Source organism: Dromiciops gliroides, chromosome 3 (assembly GCF_019393635.1).
Source record: "Dromiciops gliroides isolate mDroGli1 chromosome 3, mDroGli1.pri, whole genome shotgun sequence".
Classification (NCBI taxonomy): Eukaryota; Metazoa; Chordata; class Mammalia; order Microbiotheria; family Microbiotheriidae; genus Dromiciops; species Dromiciops gliroides.
In genome coordinates this window covers 519,996,893-520,010,532 of record NC_057863.1, presented here as the reverse complement: position 1 = coordinate 520,010,532, position 13,640 = coordinate 519,996,893, and the positions used below count along the sequence as shown (strand labels likewise).

Genomic DNA, 13,640 nt, shown 5'->3' with positions numbered 1-13,640 from the left:
CTCAATGAAACCTAGTGGATGGAAGAGGTAAAAGAGGAAGCAGACCAAGACAAGGTAAATATATTCACTGAGTAATACGAATTTCAGAGGGCATAGTGAAAAGCATGGGCAAGATTAGACTGGGACATAGTTGAGGATGAGATTAGAAGATGTAGGTGAAGACAGTTTGCTCCTGTCATATTGGGATAGGGGCAGAAATAGAAAGTGAGAAATTGTTAGCTACAGGAGTAGTAGTGGGTGGCAAATGAATGGTAAGGCTCACAGTCTATCCAAGAGGTGTTATAATGTGCTAGACCACACCAGGTGGCATCTGGGTTGCCCTGCCTGTAGCTGCTGTTACTTGTCTTCCTGGGTGGCAATTGTGATCCTTCATCACTTTCCTTCTTGCAGCCCCGTTTCCTAATTGTCCTTTTAGTGGTGATAGTGAAAACTTGGCCCAAATGAAGGCACAGTGAAGTGGACCAAGAATTGGGGGGCCAGGTATCTTACCTTTTATTGCTTCCTCATATACTTCACCATCTCTGTCTGCCTTGAACTGAGGGGAAGCAGCTAATTCAGCCTACCTGCCAGCACATTCTTCAGCTCTTCTCTATCATGGTGACAAGCAGGGTTACAGGATGCCAGAATATTTCCCTTGCATGGCAGCATTTGTACAGAACAGCTGCCACTTTCAGGGGGCTCCCTGTGTGTATGGGAATAGAGGCTTTCTTACCTAATTTTCTAAGGAGCACTTGGCAGCAGAGGGGAAGGGCAACAGACCATGGATTTGGAGGGTGACAAAATTTGGGAGGAATGCCTTTAACAGTAGCAGAAGTAGCAAAGCAGAACCTGCCAGTGACTTGCTACTTCTGCTTAAAGCAAATCCACCTTCCTCAAGTGGCTGGGAGAAGAGCCCATCCCACTACTGGCAAAAGTTACTAGTTAACTAGGCTTAGGTATGAATTTGGCCAGCTGCTTGCTACTGCAGCTGCCTTCTCCTTTATTTTATTTTATTTTATTTTTTTGTGAGGCAATTGGGGTTAAGTGACTTGCCCAGGGTCACACAGCTAGTAAGTGTCAAGTGTCTGAGGTTGGATTTGAAATCAGGTCCTCCTGAATCCAGGGCCAGTACTCTATCTACTGTGTGACCCAGCTGCCCCTCCTTTATTTTAACATGAGAAATATTTTCCAAACAATACCCAATCATCCCCTATGAAGTACATTCCTAGAAAACAGTTTAGCAGTTTTATGTGATTTGGACTAAAAGTAAGCCCTTTCCCACTTTTGTTGTTTATTGATTACTAACAGAGGAAAGACATGTAACGTATTAAGTAACAATTGAATACACAATACATAATTATATATTATAGTTACAATCATTAACATATAATTATATACAGCATTTGATATACATAATTACATTATAATTAATGTATAACATTAAGTATTACATAACATATATAATATTTAACTTTAATAACATGGTACAAATAGTTTCCATTTGATTTGGGGGGGGGTGGGGCAATGAGGGTGTGAGATTTAAAATTGGATATACGAGCATTAAACTCCCCCTTTTAACTTTTTCCTCATATATCTCCCAGACCACTAAAAAAAAGAAGCTTCTGAGCTTTAATCAGTGAGGGATTAGTTTTTATTGCTTGGGAATTAATTAGACAACAAAAGGTGATACCAATTAGGGAAATAGGAAAGTAGAAATAGAAATGAATAATTTTAGATCCGTTCCTCCTTCAGTTTTTAAACTGGCGTCCCGGAAGTTGGTGCCCTTGGACATGGCGTGCTTGGCCAGCTCTCCAGGCAGCAGCTGGCGCACGGTATCCTCCCTGAAAGGGTGGTCCTTCAAAAGCCGCTTCAGTAGCATGTGCTCAACTCTCAAATGATTCAGCTAAAACTTCCATTTTTTACCATAAGGGTTAAGTGATTTGCCCAGGGTCACACAGGTAGTAAGTCTCAAGTGTCTGAGGTAGGATTTGAACTCAGGTCCTCCTGAATCCAAGGTCAGTGCCTTATCTACTGCACCACCTAGCTGCCCCTTTCCATTTGATTTGAACCAGTTCTACACCTCTCCCTTTCTACACAGTTTTTCAAAGGTCACAGGAAGCACATTAGGAATAAGTTCTGCCCGTTCTTTCAGTACCTTAGAATATTGTTCCCCTTCACTAGGTGGTTAGAATTAATCAAAAGCAATTCGTTTTGCAGGGGTGGGGTGGGGTGGGGTGGGGTGGCGTGGTGGGGGGAAGAGGCAGCTAGATAGTGCAGTGGATAAAACAATGGCCCTGGATTCAGGAGGTCCTGAGTTCAAATCTAGCCTCAGACACTTGACACTTACTAGCTGTGTGACCCTGGACAAGTCACTTAACCTCAATTGCCTCACCAAAAAAAAAATGAGGAAAAATATCAGTTCAGCAAAAATAACCAACATATTGATATGCAATGCCATAGCAGTTGTCCCCCACCTCTAAAATGAACTCTGTAATATTTATGGGTATATTGGTGTAAAGCAAAATGCATAAAACCACATGAATAATTTCAACAGATTAATTATTGAAATGCATAAGAAACAAATGGAGGAAGCCCTATTGTTTTGAGTTCAAAACTGGATCCTAAACTAGCAACAGGCTATCTAAATGTGGCAAGTGATAAGGACAAGGGAACAATTAAATTCATATTTAAATGACTGCACTTGCAAGAAACCATCTAGATGACTAAAACAAACTATTATTATTATTATTATTTTATTCACCCTTTTCAATTTCATGGCTGAACACATTCAGTATGACACAGGGAATGGTTTTGTACACTCACCAGAAGAATGGGTGAGCTCATGGAGTAATGTGTCTTTTTCTCCCTCTAATTACTATAATTATGTGCAATTTCTCTAGCAAACAAACTTTGTTTTTGTTTTAAAAAAATAAACCTGTTAATCCAAAGGAATTATTTTCTTAAAAGAGGTCTGAATTAGCATGTTTCTTTTCTACAGACAGCAATGTTGTCACCAAAATAAGAAATCAAGATAGAAATCTTTTATCAGATGATGTTAAACAATAACAAGAAGAGGAATTTAGAGGTGAATTTAAATGAGTAAAATAACCGTGAGAATAAAATGCAAATTGATAAATGGTTTAGAATGGGTTATAAATCTTAAAGAGAATGAAAACATCCCATTTTGGTGCATATTATTCATAATAAATGATCTATTTCCACCTAGAGATGAAAAGTTAGGTATGAAAATGCAGGTAACTATGCCAATGTCTCTTTCCTATAAAGTGTATTCTTTTTTTTCTTCTAATAAATACTGCTTGGTGAATAGGTGAAGAGCTTCACATTTCTATGGGATTTTTGCAAATGGTGTGCTTTGCCATTATTAAGCATTTCTGACTTGGTGATTGTTCTCCCTCCAGAGCTACAGATCTACTTCACTTCCTAGTAATATGCCTGGTGCTCACCAAACATGAAGTCTTTAAAACCTGAGTAGAGTATCAATGTTTCCAGGAATAAACTTGGAGAGACGGTTTCAGTGCTAAACCAAATGTCTCTCCAGTGACCTCACTTAAAGTTAATGTTCCTTCATCAAAATCAAATCAAATAATGCTTATTAAATGCCCACTGTGTAGAGTATGGGGTAGAGAGTAAAGAGAAGTGAACTTTTTTTTGCGGGGGGGAGTTGAGAAGTGAACTTTTGATGAGTCAGTTTAGTCAAGGCACTGATAATTAAAAATAGAATGACTATGATAGTTATAAAATGCTATATTGCATAATAAGCACAAAAGAAAATCAGAAAATAGGATCATATAAGGCCAATTGTTTATTGAACATGACACTCCTTTTCCCTACCACCACCTCTGTAGTCCCTTCCTATTGCATCACCAACTCAAGGAAAAACTGTGATATTCTCTCTGTCTTCATTGCCTTGGCCAGGTTGGAGACTACAGAGATAAAGATAGATAAGGAAATGAAGAAAATCTTTTTCCTGGTTTGTAGAAATTTATGACATTATAAATTAATTAGAAATTATAATCTGTAACTGAAATGTAATAGTTTTTTTGTTTTTTAATTCTTTTTTATTTAGCATTTTATTTTCCCCCAATTACATGTAAAAACAATTTTTAACATCCATTTTCAAAACTTTGTGTTCCAAATTCTCTCCCTTCCTCCTTCCTTACCCCCTTTTGGGAAAGCAAGCAATTCAATATGTTATACATGTGTAGTCATGCAAAACATTTTCATATTGGTCATGTGAAAGAAAACAGACAAGGGGCAGCTAGATGGTTCAGTGGATAGAGCACTGGCCCTGGATTCAGGAATACTGAGTTCAAATCCAGCCTCAGACACTTAACACTTACTAGCTGTATGACCCTGGGAAAGTCACTTAACCCCAATTGCCTCGCAAAAAAAAAGAAAGAAAGAAAGAAAGAAAGAAAGAAAGAAAGAAAGAAAGAAAGAAAGAAAGAAAGAAAGAAAGAAAAGAGACAAAAAATCCTCAAGAAAAGTAAAGTAAAAAAAAATATGCTCCAATCTGTATTTAGACACCACCAGTTCTTTCTCTAGGGAAGGATAGCATTTTTCATCATAAGTCCTTCAGAGTTCTTCATTCAAGGACCATAAGTCCTTCAGAGTTGGATCATTGTATTCCTGAGAATAGCTAAATAATTCACAGCTGATCATCTTACAATATTGCTCTTACTTTGTACATAGTACATTTCACTTTGTATCAGCTCTTGTAAGTCTTTCCAGGTTTTTCTGAGAGCATGCTGCTCATCATGAAATGCATTATTTTAACTGTAAATTTTCTTATTATGGTTTAAAGATTTTTGTCATTGCTAAAAAAAACAACCTAGTGGATTTGGGGAGGTTTGCAGGTAGGATTAAAATTGAGGGCAAACAGCATAAGCCTCTCTCCCCTTCCTGGAAGGTGATAGATATATTGTTCTAGTAGGAGGTGATTTTACCTAGTAGAGAATAAGCAGAATTGAAGTCAGTTTGAAATAATTCAATGTAATTTAATTGTTTAGGTAATTTAGCAGCTAAATCACCTAAGCTGAAACAGACAATGCAATTTAGGAAGTAAAAGTTTACCAGTTAACTGGAATTGTAAAAGGAAATTTGTACAGGAGAGATTCCGTGAAATATTAAGTTGTCATAAATCAAAACTTAATAGAAAACACATTTGATATTTGGTATTAAGGTCATATGCTTGGACACTGCGTGGATCAGGGTTAAAACACAGTCTCAGATAGATTTCGTGACCCTGAGCAAGTCACTTTGCCTATTTGCCTCAGTTTCCTTGTCTGTAAAATGGGATTATAAAATACCTCCCATGGTTGCTATGAGCAAGCAAGTGATGTAGTAATTGTGAAGTGCTTAGCATAGTGCCTGGCACATGGTTAGTGCTATATAAATATTAACTACTCTTATTTTTGTTATGTGTAATTATACTTGTTTTCTAATATGATTGATATAGAATATCAAATTGATAGATGAACTGATTTCTCTATAAGATTTGGAAATGCATTCAACTGAACTGATGTTATTTGACTAGGAAAAAAGATTGTTGTGCTTTTAAAAATCCATAATATTGTTTATGTTATTGTTAAGCTTCTAATTTTTCTTATACTGTGCTTTTTGGGCAATTGTATAAGAACTGCTGTTACTTTGAGAAAAATTATACCTAGAGAATAATACAATTGTATCTTTACACAAATAACTTCTCTTTTAATTAATTGGATTATAAATGGAGCAGTAGAAAAAGGTGGTCATTAAGCTGAAAAAACTATTACGTATCTAATTGGGCACATTATGCTTTTGGATAATAATAAAAACTTCCTGTTTGGAAAAAGAGTATCATGGGCCTCTTAGATTGTCCTTATCTGTGAGATTCCTTGAGACTTTCTATTTGAATAGGTCATAAGGTCTTATCAACTTTGTGAGAAAAGCTACAAAAATATGAAGTGGCTTGATGAAGAACAAAGACCACTCCCAGTCAAAGTGGAAGGAATTGAAAGTTTACTTATAATAAAGAATGCTTTTTTTCCTGATAGATAGCTTTGCTATCACTTATGAAAATTATGAAATTATGCCTGTTATTAAAAAGCATACATTGAGGCTACATCTTTGAGCCAATTTAATAAAAATAGATCTTAGGTTTAAAGATTTTATTTTGCCATAGGGGTTAATAGGCAAAATGAATATCTGTTGGTTTGGAAGCTTACAGTAACCTGCGTTTTTTTTCATAAAAGTATTTTATTATTTTCCAGTTATATGTAGAGATAGTTTTCAACATTTGTTTTTATAATATTTCTAGTTTCAAAATTTTCTCCCTCCCTCCTCTCCCTCCCCCCTCCCCAAGACAGTAAGTAATCTGATATAGGTTATATATGTACAATCACATTAAACATATTTCTGCATTAGTCATGTTATAAGAGAAGACTCAGAGCAAAAAAGAAAAACCTCAAAAAAGAAAAACAACAACAACAAAAACAACAGAAATAGTATGGTTCAATCTACAACTAGATTCCACAGTTCTTTTTTTTCTGGATTTGGAGAACATTTTCCATCATGAGTCCTTTGGAACTATCTTGGACCATTGTATTACTGAGAAGAATCAAGTCTATCACAGTTGATCAACACATATTGTTGTTGATACTGTGTACAATGTTCTCCTGTAACCAGCATGTTTTTTCTGGAGATTTTGAATCAATTAGGATATACTCAGTGTTGCGTGTGAAAACTCCAGAATATGGTTAATCTTAATTGCTAAATGTTTCCAGGTTGGATTTAAACTAGTAAGCCTTATGTGTTCCATATGTGTACATGGTTATTACAACTTGAAAACAACAATAATAACAGCCCTTAAGCTATGATTGGTGAAATTGGAATTTGATATTTTTCTTAGTTTTGATTTCAAATATGATTATCTGAATTATTATTAAGCCAATATCTACCTTCAAGGGCAAAGCCACATGCTGCCCAAAGGGAATACACTTAGAGATCCACTATAGGTGGATAGATATCTTGTGCCTGGGAAAGTTGAGGATATGACTTTGCATTAAGTGATGATAGGATCCTCTTGACTCAGTTTCTCTGTTGTGCTGTTCTCTTTTTGAACAGGAAAATTTTCCACCTGGTTAATTCTGAACCTGGCTATTATACCCTGTGAATAAAGTGGAACTTTACTATATTATTGGCTGTTACCTATGAATTTTACATACCTAAGGCAGTTTTTTTCTGGTTTATGCTTATGTCAGTTCAGTCTGTGCTCTTGATGAGACAGTCTTAATATTATAACCAAATCCCTCATTTTTTTTTTCATAAAAATTTTGTGTGCTCAGAGTAGAAGAACAGTAGAAGGTTTTTTTCATTGCAATACTAAATCTATTATCACTAGGTTAATACTGAAATATCTCTGACTTCATGATTTCTCAGTGATATAGACAACCCAGACTTGCATGATGCCCAAGAGCTATCAGAAATGACATTGCTTCAGATCTTGGAATATTTACCTTAAAGATGGATAATATGGTGTCTCAAATGCTAGCAGCATTGGATTTTCTCTGGAAGAGTTGATAAGCTTCAAGCTGATATAAATCCTGTCATTCTGTGCAGACCAGGAAATTTTTATGGCCCAAGGCAGCATATACCCATGACAACAATATCTTAATCCTCTTCCTGCCATAACTGAAACAAGTGCTGAGCCAACTGTGCCAGCAACAGCTACTTTTATTTATGAGATGGTAGTGCTAAGAATAATAACTATTTAACTTTAACTATAGGCAAGTCACAACAATTTAATGGTTACCTATATTACAGACAATAGATATGAATCATTAAGTAACCAATACAATGCTCAAAGCATCATCACTGCCACATTTAAAAAACATACCACTCAACCATGTACATTTATATTGATAGTAATAATGAAAGATCACAGAATTTGGTCTAACCCAGATGTGAACCTCTTCCACACTCTAATGTACCAGAATCAAAGAGTCAAACCAGAGGGATTGGGTATAAATCCTAGATTATTTAGCTATTAACTAATAATAGTTTTTTATGAAATTTACTTTCAGATTCTAATACTGCTCTTTTTATTTATTTATTTTTTTTGTTTTGTTTTGTTTTTAATTGGTGAGGCAATTGGGGTTAAGTGACTTGCCCAGGGTCACACAGCTAGTAAGTGTTAAGTGTCTGAGGTCGGATTTAAACTCAGGTCCTCCTGAATCCAGGGCTGGTGCTCTATCCACTGCACCACCTAGCTGCCCCAATACTGCTCTTTTTAAAAACAATTTTAATGTTACTAGATATTTTTTCAAAAAGCAAAACTTTGTCAACTCTGAAAATAAATGACCAAAGAATCACAGAGGTTATGCAACCACTGTAAACTTGGAAAAACCAGAACTCACACAAGTTATCACAGCCACAATTAACTCTGAAAAATGAAATAAAATAAAAACAAAATAAAACTAAATTGCTAACAGTGGTTACAAGCAAAAAGCGTTCTTTATTCCATTGGAGGAGGGAAATTAGACACATGTGCCAGAGTCTCCTCTGATACATAGGAGAGTTGTTTTAGTGTGGGCAAATCTCAATACATATACTAGTGGCTACACAGTGAGCTGTAAGGACAATGAGGAATGATAGCAACAATGAGAAAAGTCTGATTCATAGCAGAACTTCATGAGGAGAATATGGGCCCTGCAGGTGCTTGTCTGAGCTCAGAGACGACCTGGTGCTGGTGTGAAACAATTCTGGGATTTTGCTGTGACTGAATTCATCCAGAGGGTGAGAGCAAAGGATTGTTGTTAGGCCAAGCTCAGGGCAGAAATTGCTTGCTGGGGTGTCTCTTAAAGGTAAAAAGAAAAGAGTAGGCTTTTCCCCTAGAATGTAGGTGAGAAGTGTGGGCCATTGTGAGCCCCCCTCTTTCCACCGAGCCTGAGTGCAAGGGGTCACTGAGCTCCCTGGACCGCCCGGAACGAACCCAGGTCACGAGGCCTCCCCATGCCGTTCCCCATGGTCCTGCAGTCCTGCCTGGCCAAGCATGGCATCCTTAAACACATGGAGTCTGAGCCAGAGATCGAGATCATCACTGAGGACTATGACGACCACCATGTGGACTACGAGGGCACCAGGATTGAGGGTCTGCCTCCCAGATGGTACAAGGTGTTTGACCCAGTCTGTGGCCTTCCTTACTATTGGAGAGTGGAGACAGATCTTGTGTCCTGGCTGAATCCCCATGATCCCAGCTCAGCCATCACCAAGGCAGCCAAGAAACTCAAAGCAACTTGGACTGGGGCAGCTAGGTGGCTCAGTTGATAAAGCACTGGCCTTAGAGTCAGGAGGACATGAGTTCAAATCCGGCCTCAGACACTTGACACTTGCTAGCTTCGTGACCCTGGGCAAGTCACTTAACCCTCACCACCAAAAAAACAAACAAACAAAAAACCTTAAAGGAAATAGAAAGGTAGCTATGGGGCAGCTAGGTGGCGCAGTGGAAAGTGCACTGGTCTTGGATTTAGGAGGACCTGAATTCAAATCTGGCCTCAGACACTTAACACTAGCTGTGTGACCCTGGGCAAGTCACTTAACCCCAATTGCCTCACAAAAAAAGCAGCTTGGATCCAGAAGATAAGCTGGACCGTGACTATGAAAAGCTGGAAAGGGAGGAACGACTTTGCCACCAGAGGGAAGAGTTGGCCCCCTACCCCAAGAGCAAGAAAGCCAGCTGGGAGGATGAAGAATTTGATCCTATGGACCCCAGTGCCTATTCTGAAGCCCTTTGAGGGACATGGTCTACAGGTCTCCCCAAGAAGAATGAGGCAGACAGGGGCTAACACAACAGCAGCTGGGCCCCTGTTCCAGCAATAGCCATACCACTCCCCAGGGGCAGTGCTTTGGGTCAATGTTGAGGCCTCATGGACCAAACAGCAGGACTAAGACTGAGCCCACTCTCTGCCCCAGGGCCTCCCCAACCCTTGTGTTCACAATAAAGTGTTTTCCTTTCAAAAAAAAGAAAGAAAGAAAAGAAAAAAAAGAGTAAAAAGAGAGGGGTGGTCTTGGCATGAGGATCCTGACAACTTCTTATGTACAAGCCCCTGTGCTAAGTGTTGGAAATACAGGAAAAGTAAGCCAGTCCCTGATCTTGAGGAGCTCATATTCTAAATGGAGTAAGTAACGCATACTGAAGATTTCAGATACAATTCAGATGGAAAAATTCCTTAGTCCTTTGGGTATGTGGAAAAGAAGATGGTAATACCTCTTCCTTAATGTAATTTTCACTGAAAAGACCATTATCAGTTCCTGATGGTGAACCATTTGACAGTGCCAAGGACTTTGGCAACAAGAACTCTCATTACATGAGGTGATACATTAACTATGTGGAATTAGGCACACCTATTTGGACATGGCCAATATGGTAATTTGTTTTCCTCAATTATGCATAATTGTTACCATGTTTTTTGGAAGGAGAGTGGAGGGATGGGGAAAATAAAATGCATGATAACTGAAAAAAAGCTCTGTGTGGATACATGGCTTAGATATAAAAGATTACATCAAAAAGAAATTAAAGGAGTAAGAAAGGAAATGCCTTTTGCAGTTATAGGTATGGAAAGTCTAATTGAAATTTAAAAAATGATGTTTAAAAATATTTGCACAAAGCTAAATTAGAAGGGTTAAACATAACTGGCAAAAATCTTTCCAAGTTTCCTGGAAATACATAAGTGAACTGATGCTGACTGAAGTGAGCAGAACTAGGAGAACATTGTACACAATAACAGCCACATTGTGTGATGATCAACTGTGATAGACTTAGCTCTTTTCAGCAATATGATTCAAGACAATTCCAAAGTACTCACGACAGAAAATCCTCTCCACAGCCAGAAAAAAAGAACTTTGAATTCTGAATGCAGATTGAACCATACTGTTTCTACTTTTTTCTTTTTTGAGGTTTAATCTCATAAAAAATAAATGTTGCAAACTATCTTTACATGTAACCAGAAAATAATAAAATACTCTTATGATTAAAAAATTAGAATAAAAAATCTTTCCAAGTTTCTGTAATATAGGTATCATATTAAATATATGCAGAAAACTGATTTAAATATAGAAGATCAAGAGCCATTCCCCAACTTACAAATAGTCAAATTATATGAAGAGGTAATTACCAAAGGAAAAAATCAATATTTTCAAAACCACATGAAAAAATTCTCCAAATTATTATTTTGTTTTGTCTTTTTTTGTTCTCCAAATTATGAATAAGAAAAAATACAAATTCAAGGAACTTTAAGGTTCTAATTCATACCCATCAGATTGGCAAATATAGAAAAAAAGATGATTAACACTTGTTGGAGAGACTGGGAAGAAAGGAGTATTAGTCACACTGGACTCAACTTGGTGAACTTGGGTACTTGTTCTTTTTATTTTCTGTTTTATCCTTTTGAATTTGAAAGATTCAGAGGTCTTTGAAGAACAGGCATGAGATTGGTGGTTGTGGTACACGGTGGAGTAGTGGTTACAGCAGATGTAAAAGTGGATGATATTAAATAAATGGGCATAAAGTTTAGCTAAGGCCTAATTAGCTTCATATTCAGATGAGACTTAACAATTAGCTTCTTTACCCCCCTCTATTAGAAAACTTTTTCAAATTTTTAATATTACATTATTTGAACATTTTAAAAGTTTAGTGTAAGGATAAAGTTAAGATAGGTAATGGGGGGGCAGCTAGGTGGCGCAGTGGATAGAGCACTGGCCCTGGAGTCAGGAGTACCTGAATTCAAATCCGGCCTGAGACACTTAACACTTACTAGCTGTGTGACCCTGGGCAAGTCACTTAACCCCAATTGCCTCACTAAAAAAAAAAAGATAGGTAATGGGATTAAGGGACAGAGTTAGGAATAGATTTAGGTTAAGAAATAAGTCCACTGGCAGGGATCATATTTTTTTTTTTTTGGTCAGAGTATGGTTAGTGCTAGAAAGAGTTTCAAGGAAAAGCATAAGGGTAATGCTAGGGATGATTAGTAATAGGGATGATTTAGGGTTAAGCATAATAAGTTTAAGTGAATATTGGTATAAAGGATAGGATTAGCAATAGGAAGTTCAAGTTAGTTAAGTTAAAGTTAGTCATGACTATTTATTTGGATGATCCTCTGATATTTTAAAATGAGAAAATAGAAGTATCATTTAATATGCTTCTTTTTTTTTTTTTTTAGTGAGGCAATTGGGGTTAAGTGACTTGCCCAGGGTCACACAGCTAGTAAGTGTTAAGTGTCTGAGGCCGGATTTGAACTCAGGTACTCCTGACTCCAGTGCCGGTGCTCTATCCACTGCGCCACCTAGCTGCCCCTAGTATCATTTAATATGGAAGCCCATAAGAAAATTTTAAATAGCAAAGTACTGTCAGGTAATTTTTTTTTTTTTTTAGTGAGGCAATTGGGGTTAAGTGACTTGCCCAGGGTCACACAGCTAGTTAAGTATTAAGTGTCTGAGGCCGGATTTGAACTCAGGTACTCCTGACTCCAGGGCCGGTGCTCTATCCACTGCGCCATCTAGCTGCCCCTGTCAGGTAATTTTTATCAATCCATATTTATCAGATTTCCAAGAAGAATTGATTGCAAATGTTAATAATTGTAGAAATGGACCTGACTCCCAGATAAGGATATTAAATTTTATTTTAAAATCCAAGGAGATTCTTATTGCATTTTTTGGGAATAATTTTAACAATAAACCTAAAATAGCAACTCTACAGGACAAGTAACCCAGATCTAGAGACTATATAACAGTAATAACACTAGTGCTTTTCATTAAATAACTACTGAGATCTGCCACTTTATAAGATAACATCAATTCTGAATAATTAATTTAAAGAAAAAGAATTTGAACCTGGTGCCACTTCCCCCACATATCTATATCTGCTGGTGCCAAACTGTAATATTCCAGATGATTTAGAAAAACTATTTTTGGATCCATTTGAACATATTGAGATTTGGGCTTGTCTGAGGAACTGTATTATTATAGCTTGTGGGCCAGATGGCATTAGGTACAGAATACAGAAAAAAGGCTCATCTAGAGAGTCACATTTTTGTAACCTTTTTTAAAAAATAATTTTACATAAATATAATTATGTCCTAAAGAAGTAGCAGCTTCCTAATACCATTTTAATTCGTTAGAAAGGTGCTAAGAATCTGCCCTCCAGCTGGAGACCCATATCCCTAGATAACATCGTGGCACAATTAGAGGACTGGAGCATTAGGACTGAATATATCAGAATGCTACAAAAGGGCTAAATGCCACATTATAGCTACTGTGAACACAATCCATCATTGATGATGCCAAACATTTTAAAAAGAGAATGTGTGGGGTGGACTGGTTCGATTGTACAGAAGCATTTGGCTCATAGCTACACAATACCATCTGGTTGGCAAGGAAATGGGCATTTCTGTCATACAGAGACTGTATATCGGTTCTACAATCAAATTTGCTCTGAGGATGGCTTTCCCTAAAATATTTGAGAGGGGATAAGGCACGATTGCCCTATCATTTCAAAACCTAAAAAATGTAACCCTGAAAACGATGTTCTTTGCTGTGATGAAGACAGTATTGGGCTATCACTGATAACAGAAAAACCAATATCCTGGCATATGCAGATGCCACTT

The 13,640-nt window shown here is 37.2% G+C and overlaps 1 pseudogene; it reads left to right on the top strand.

The window, feature by feature from the left end:
* The first annotated feature begins 8,991 nt into the window (after positions 1-8,991).
* On the top strand, positions 8,992-9,927 carry LOC122750604 (annotated as a pseudogene).
* Positions 9,928-13,640: the final 3,713 nt, after the last annotated feature.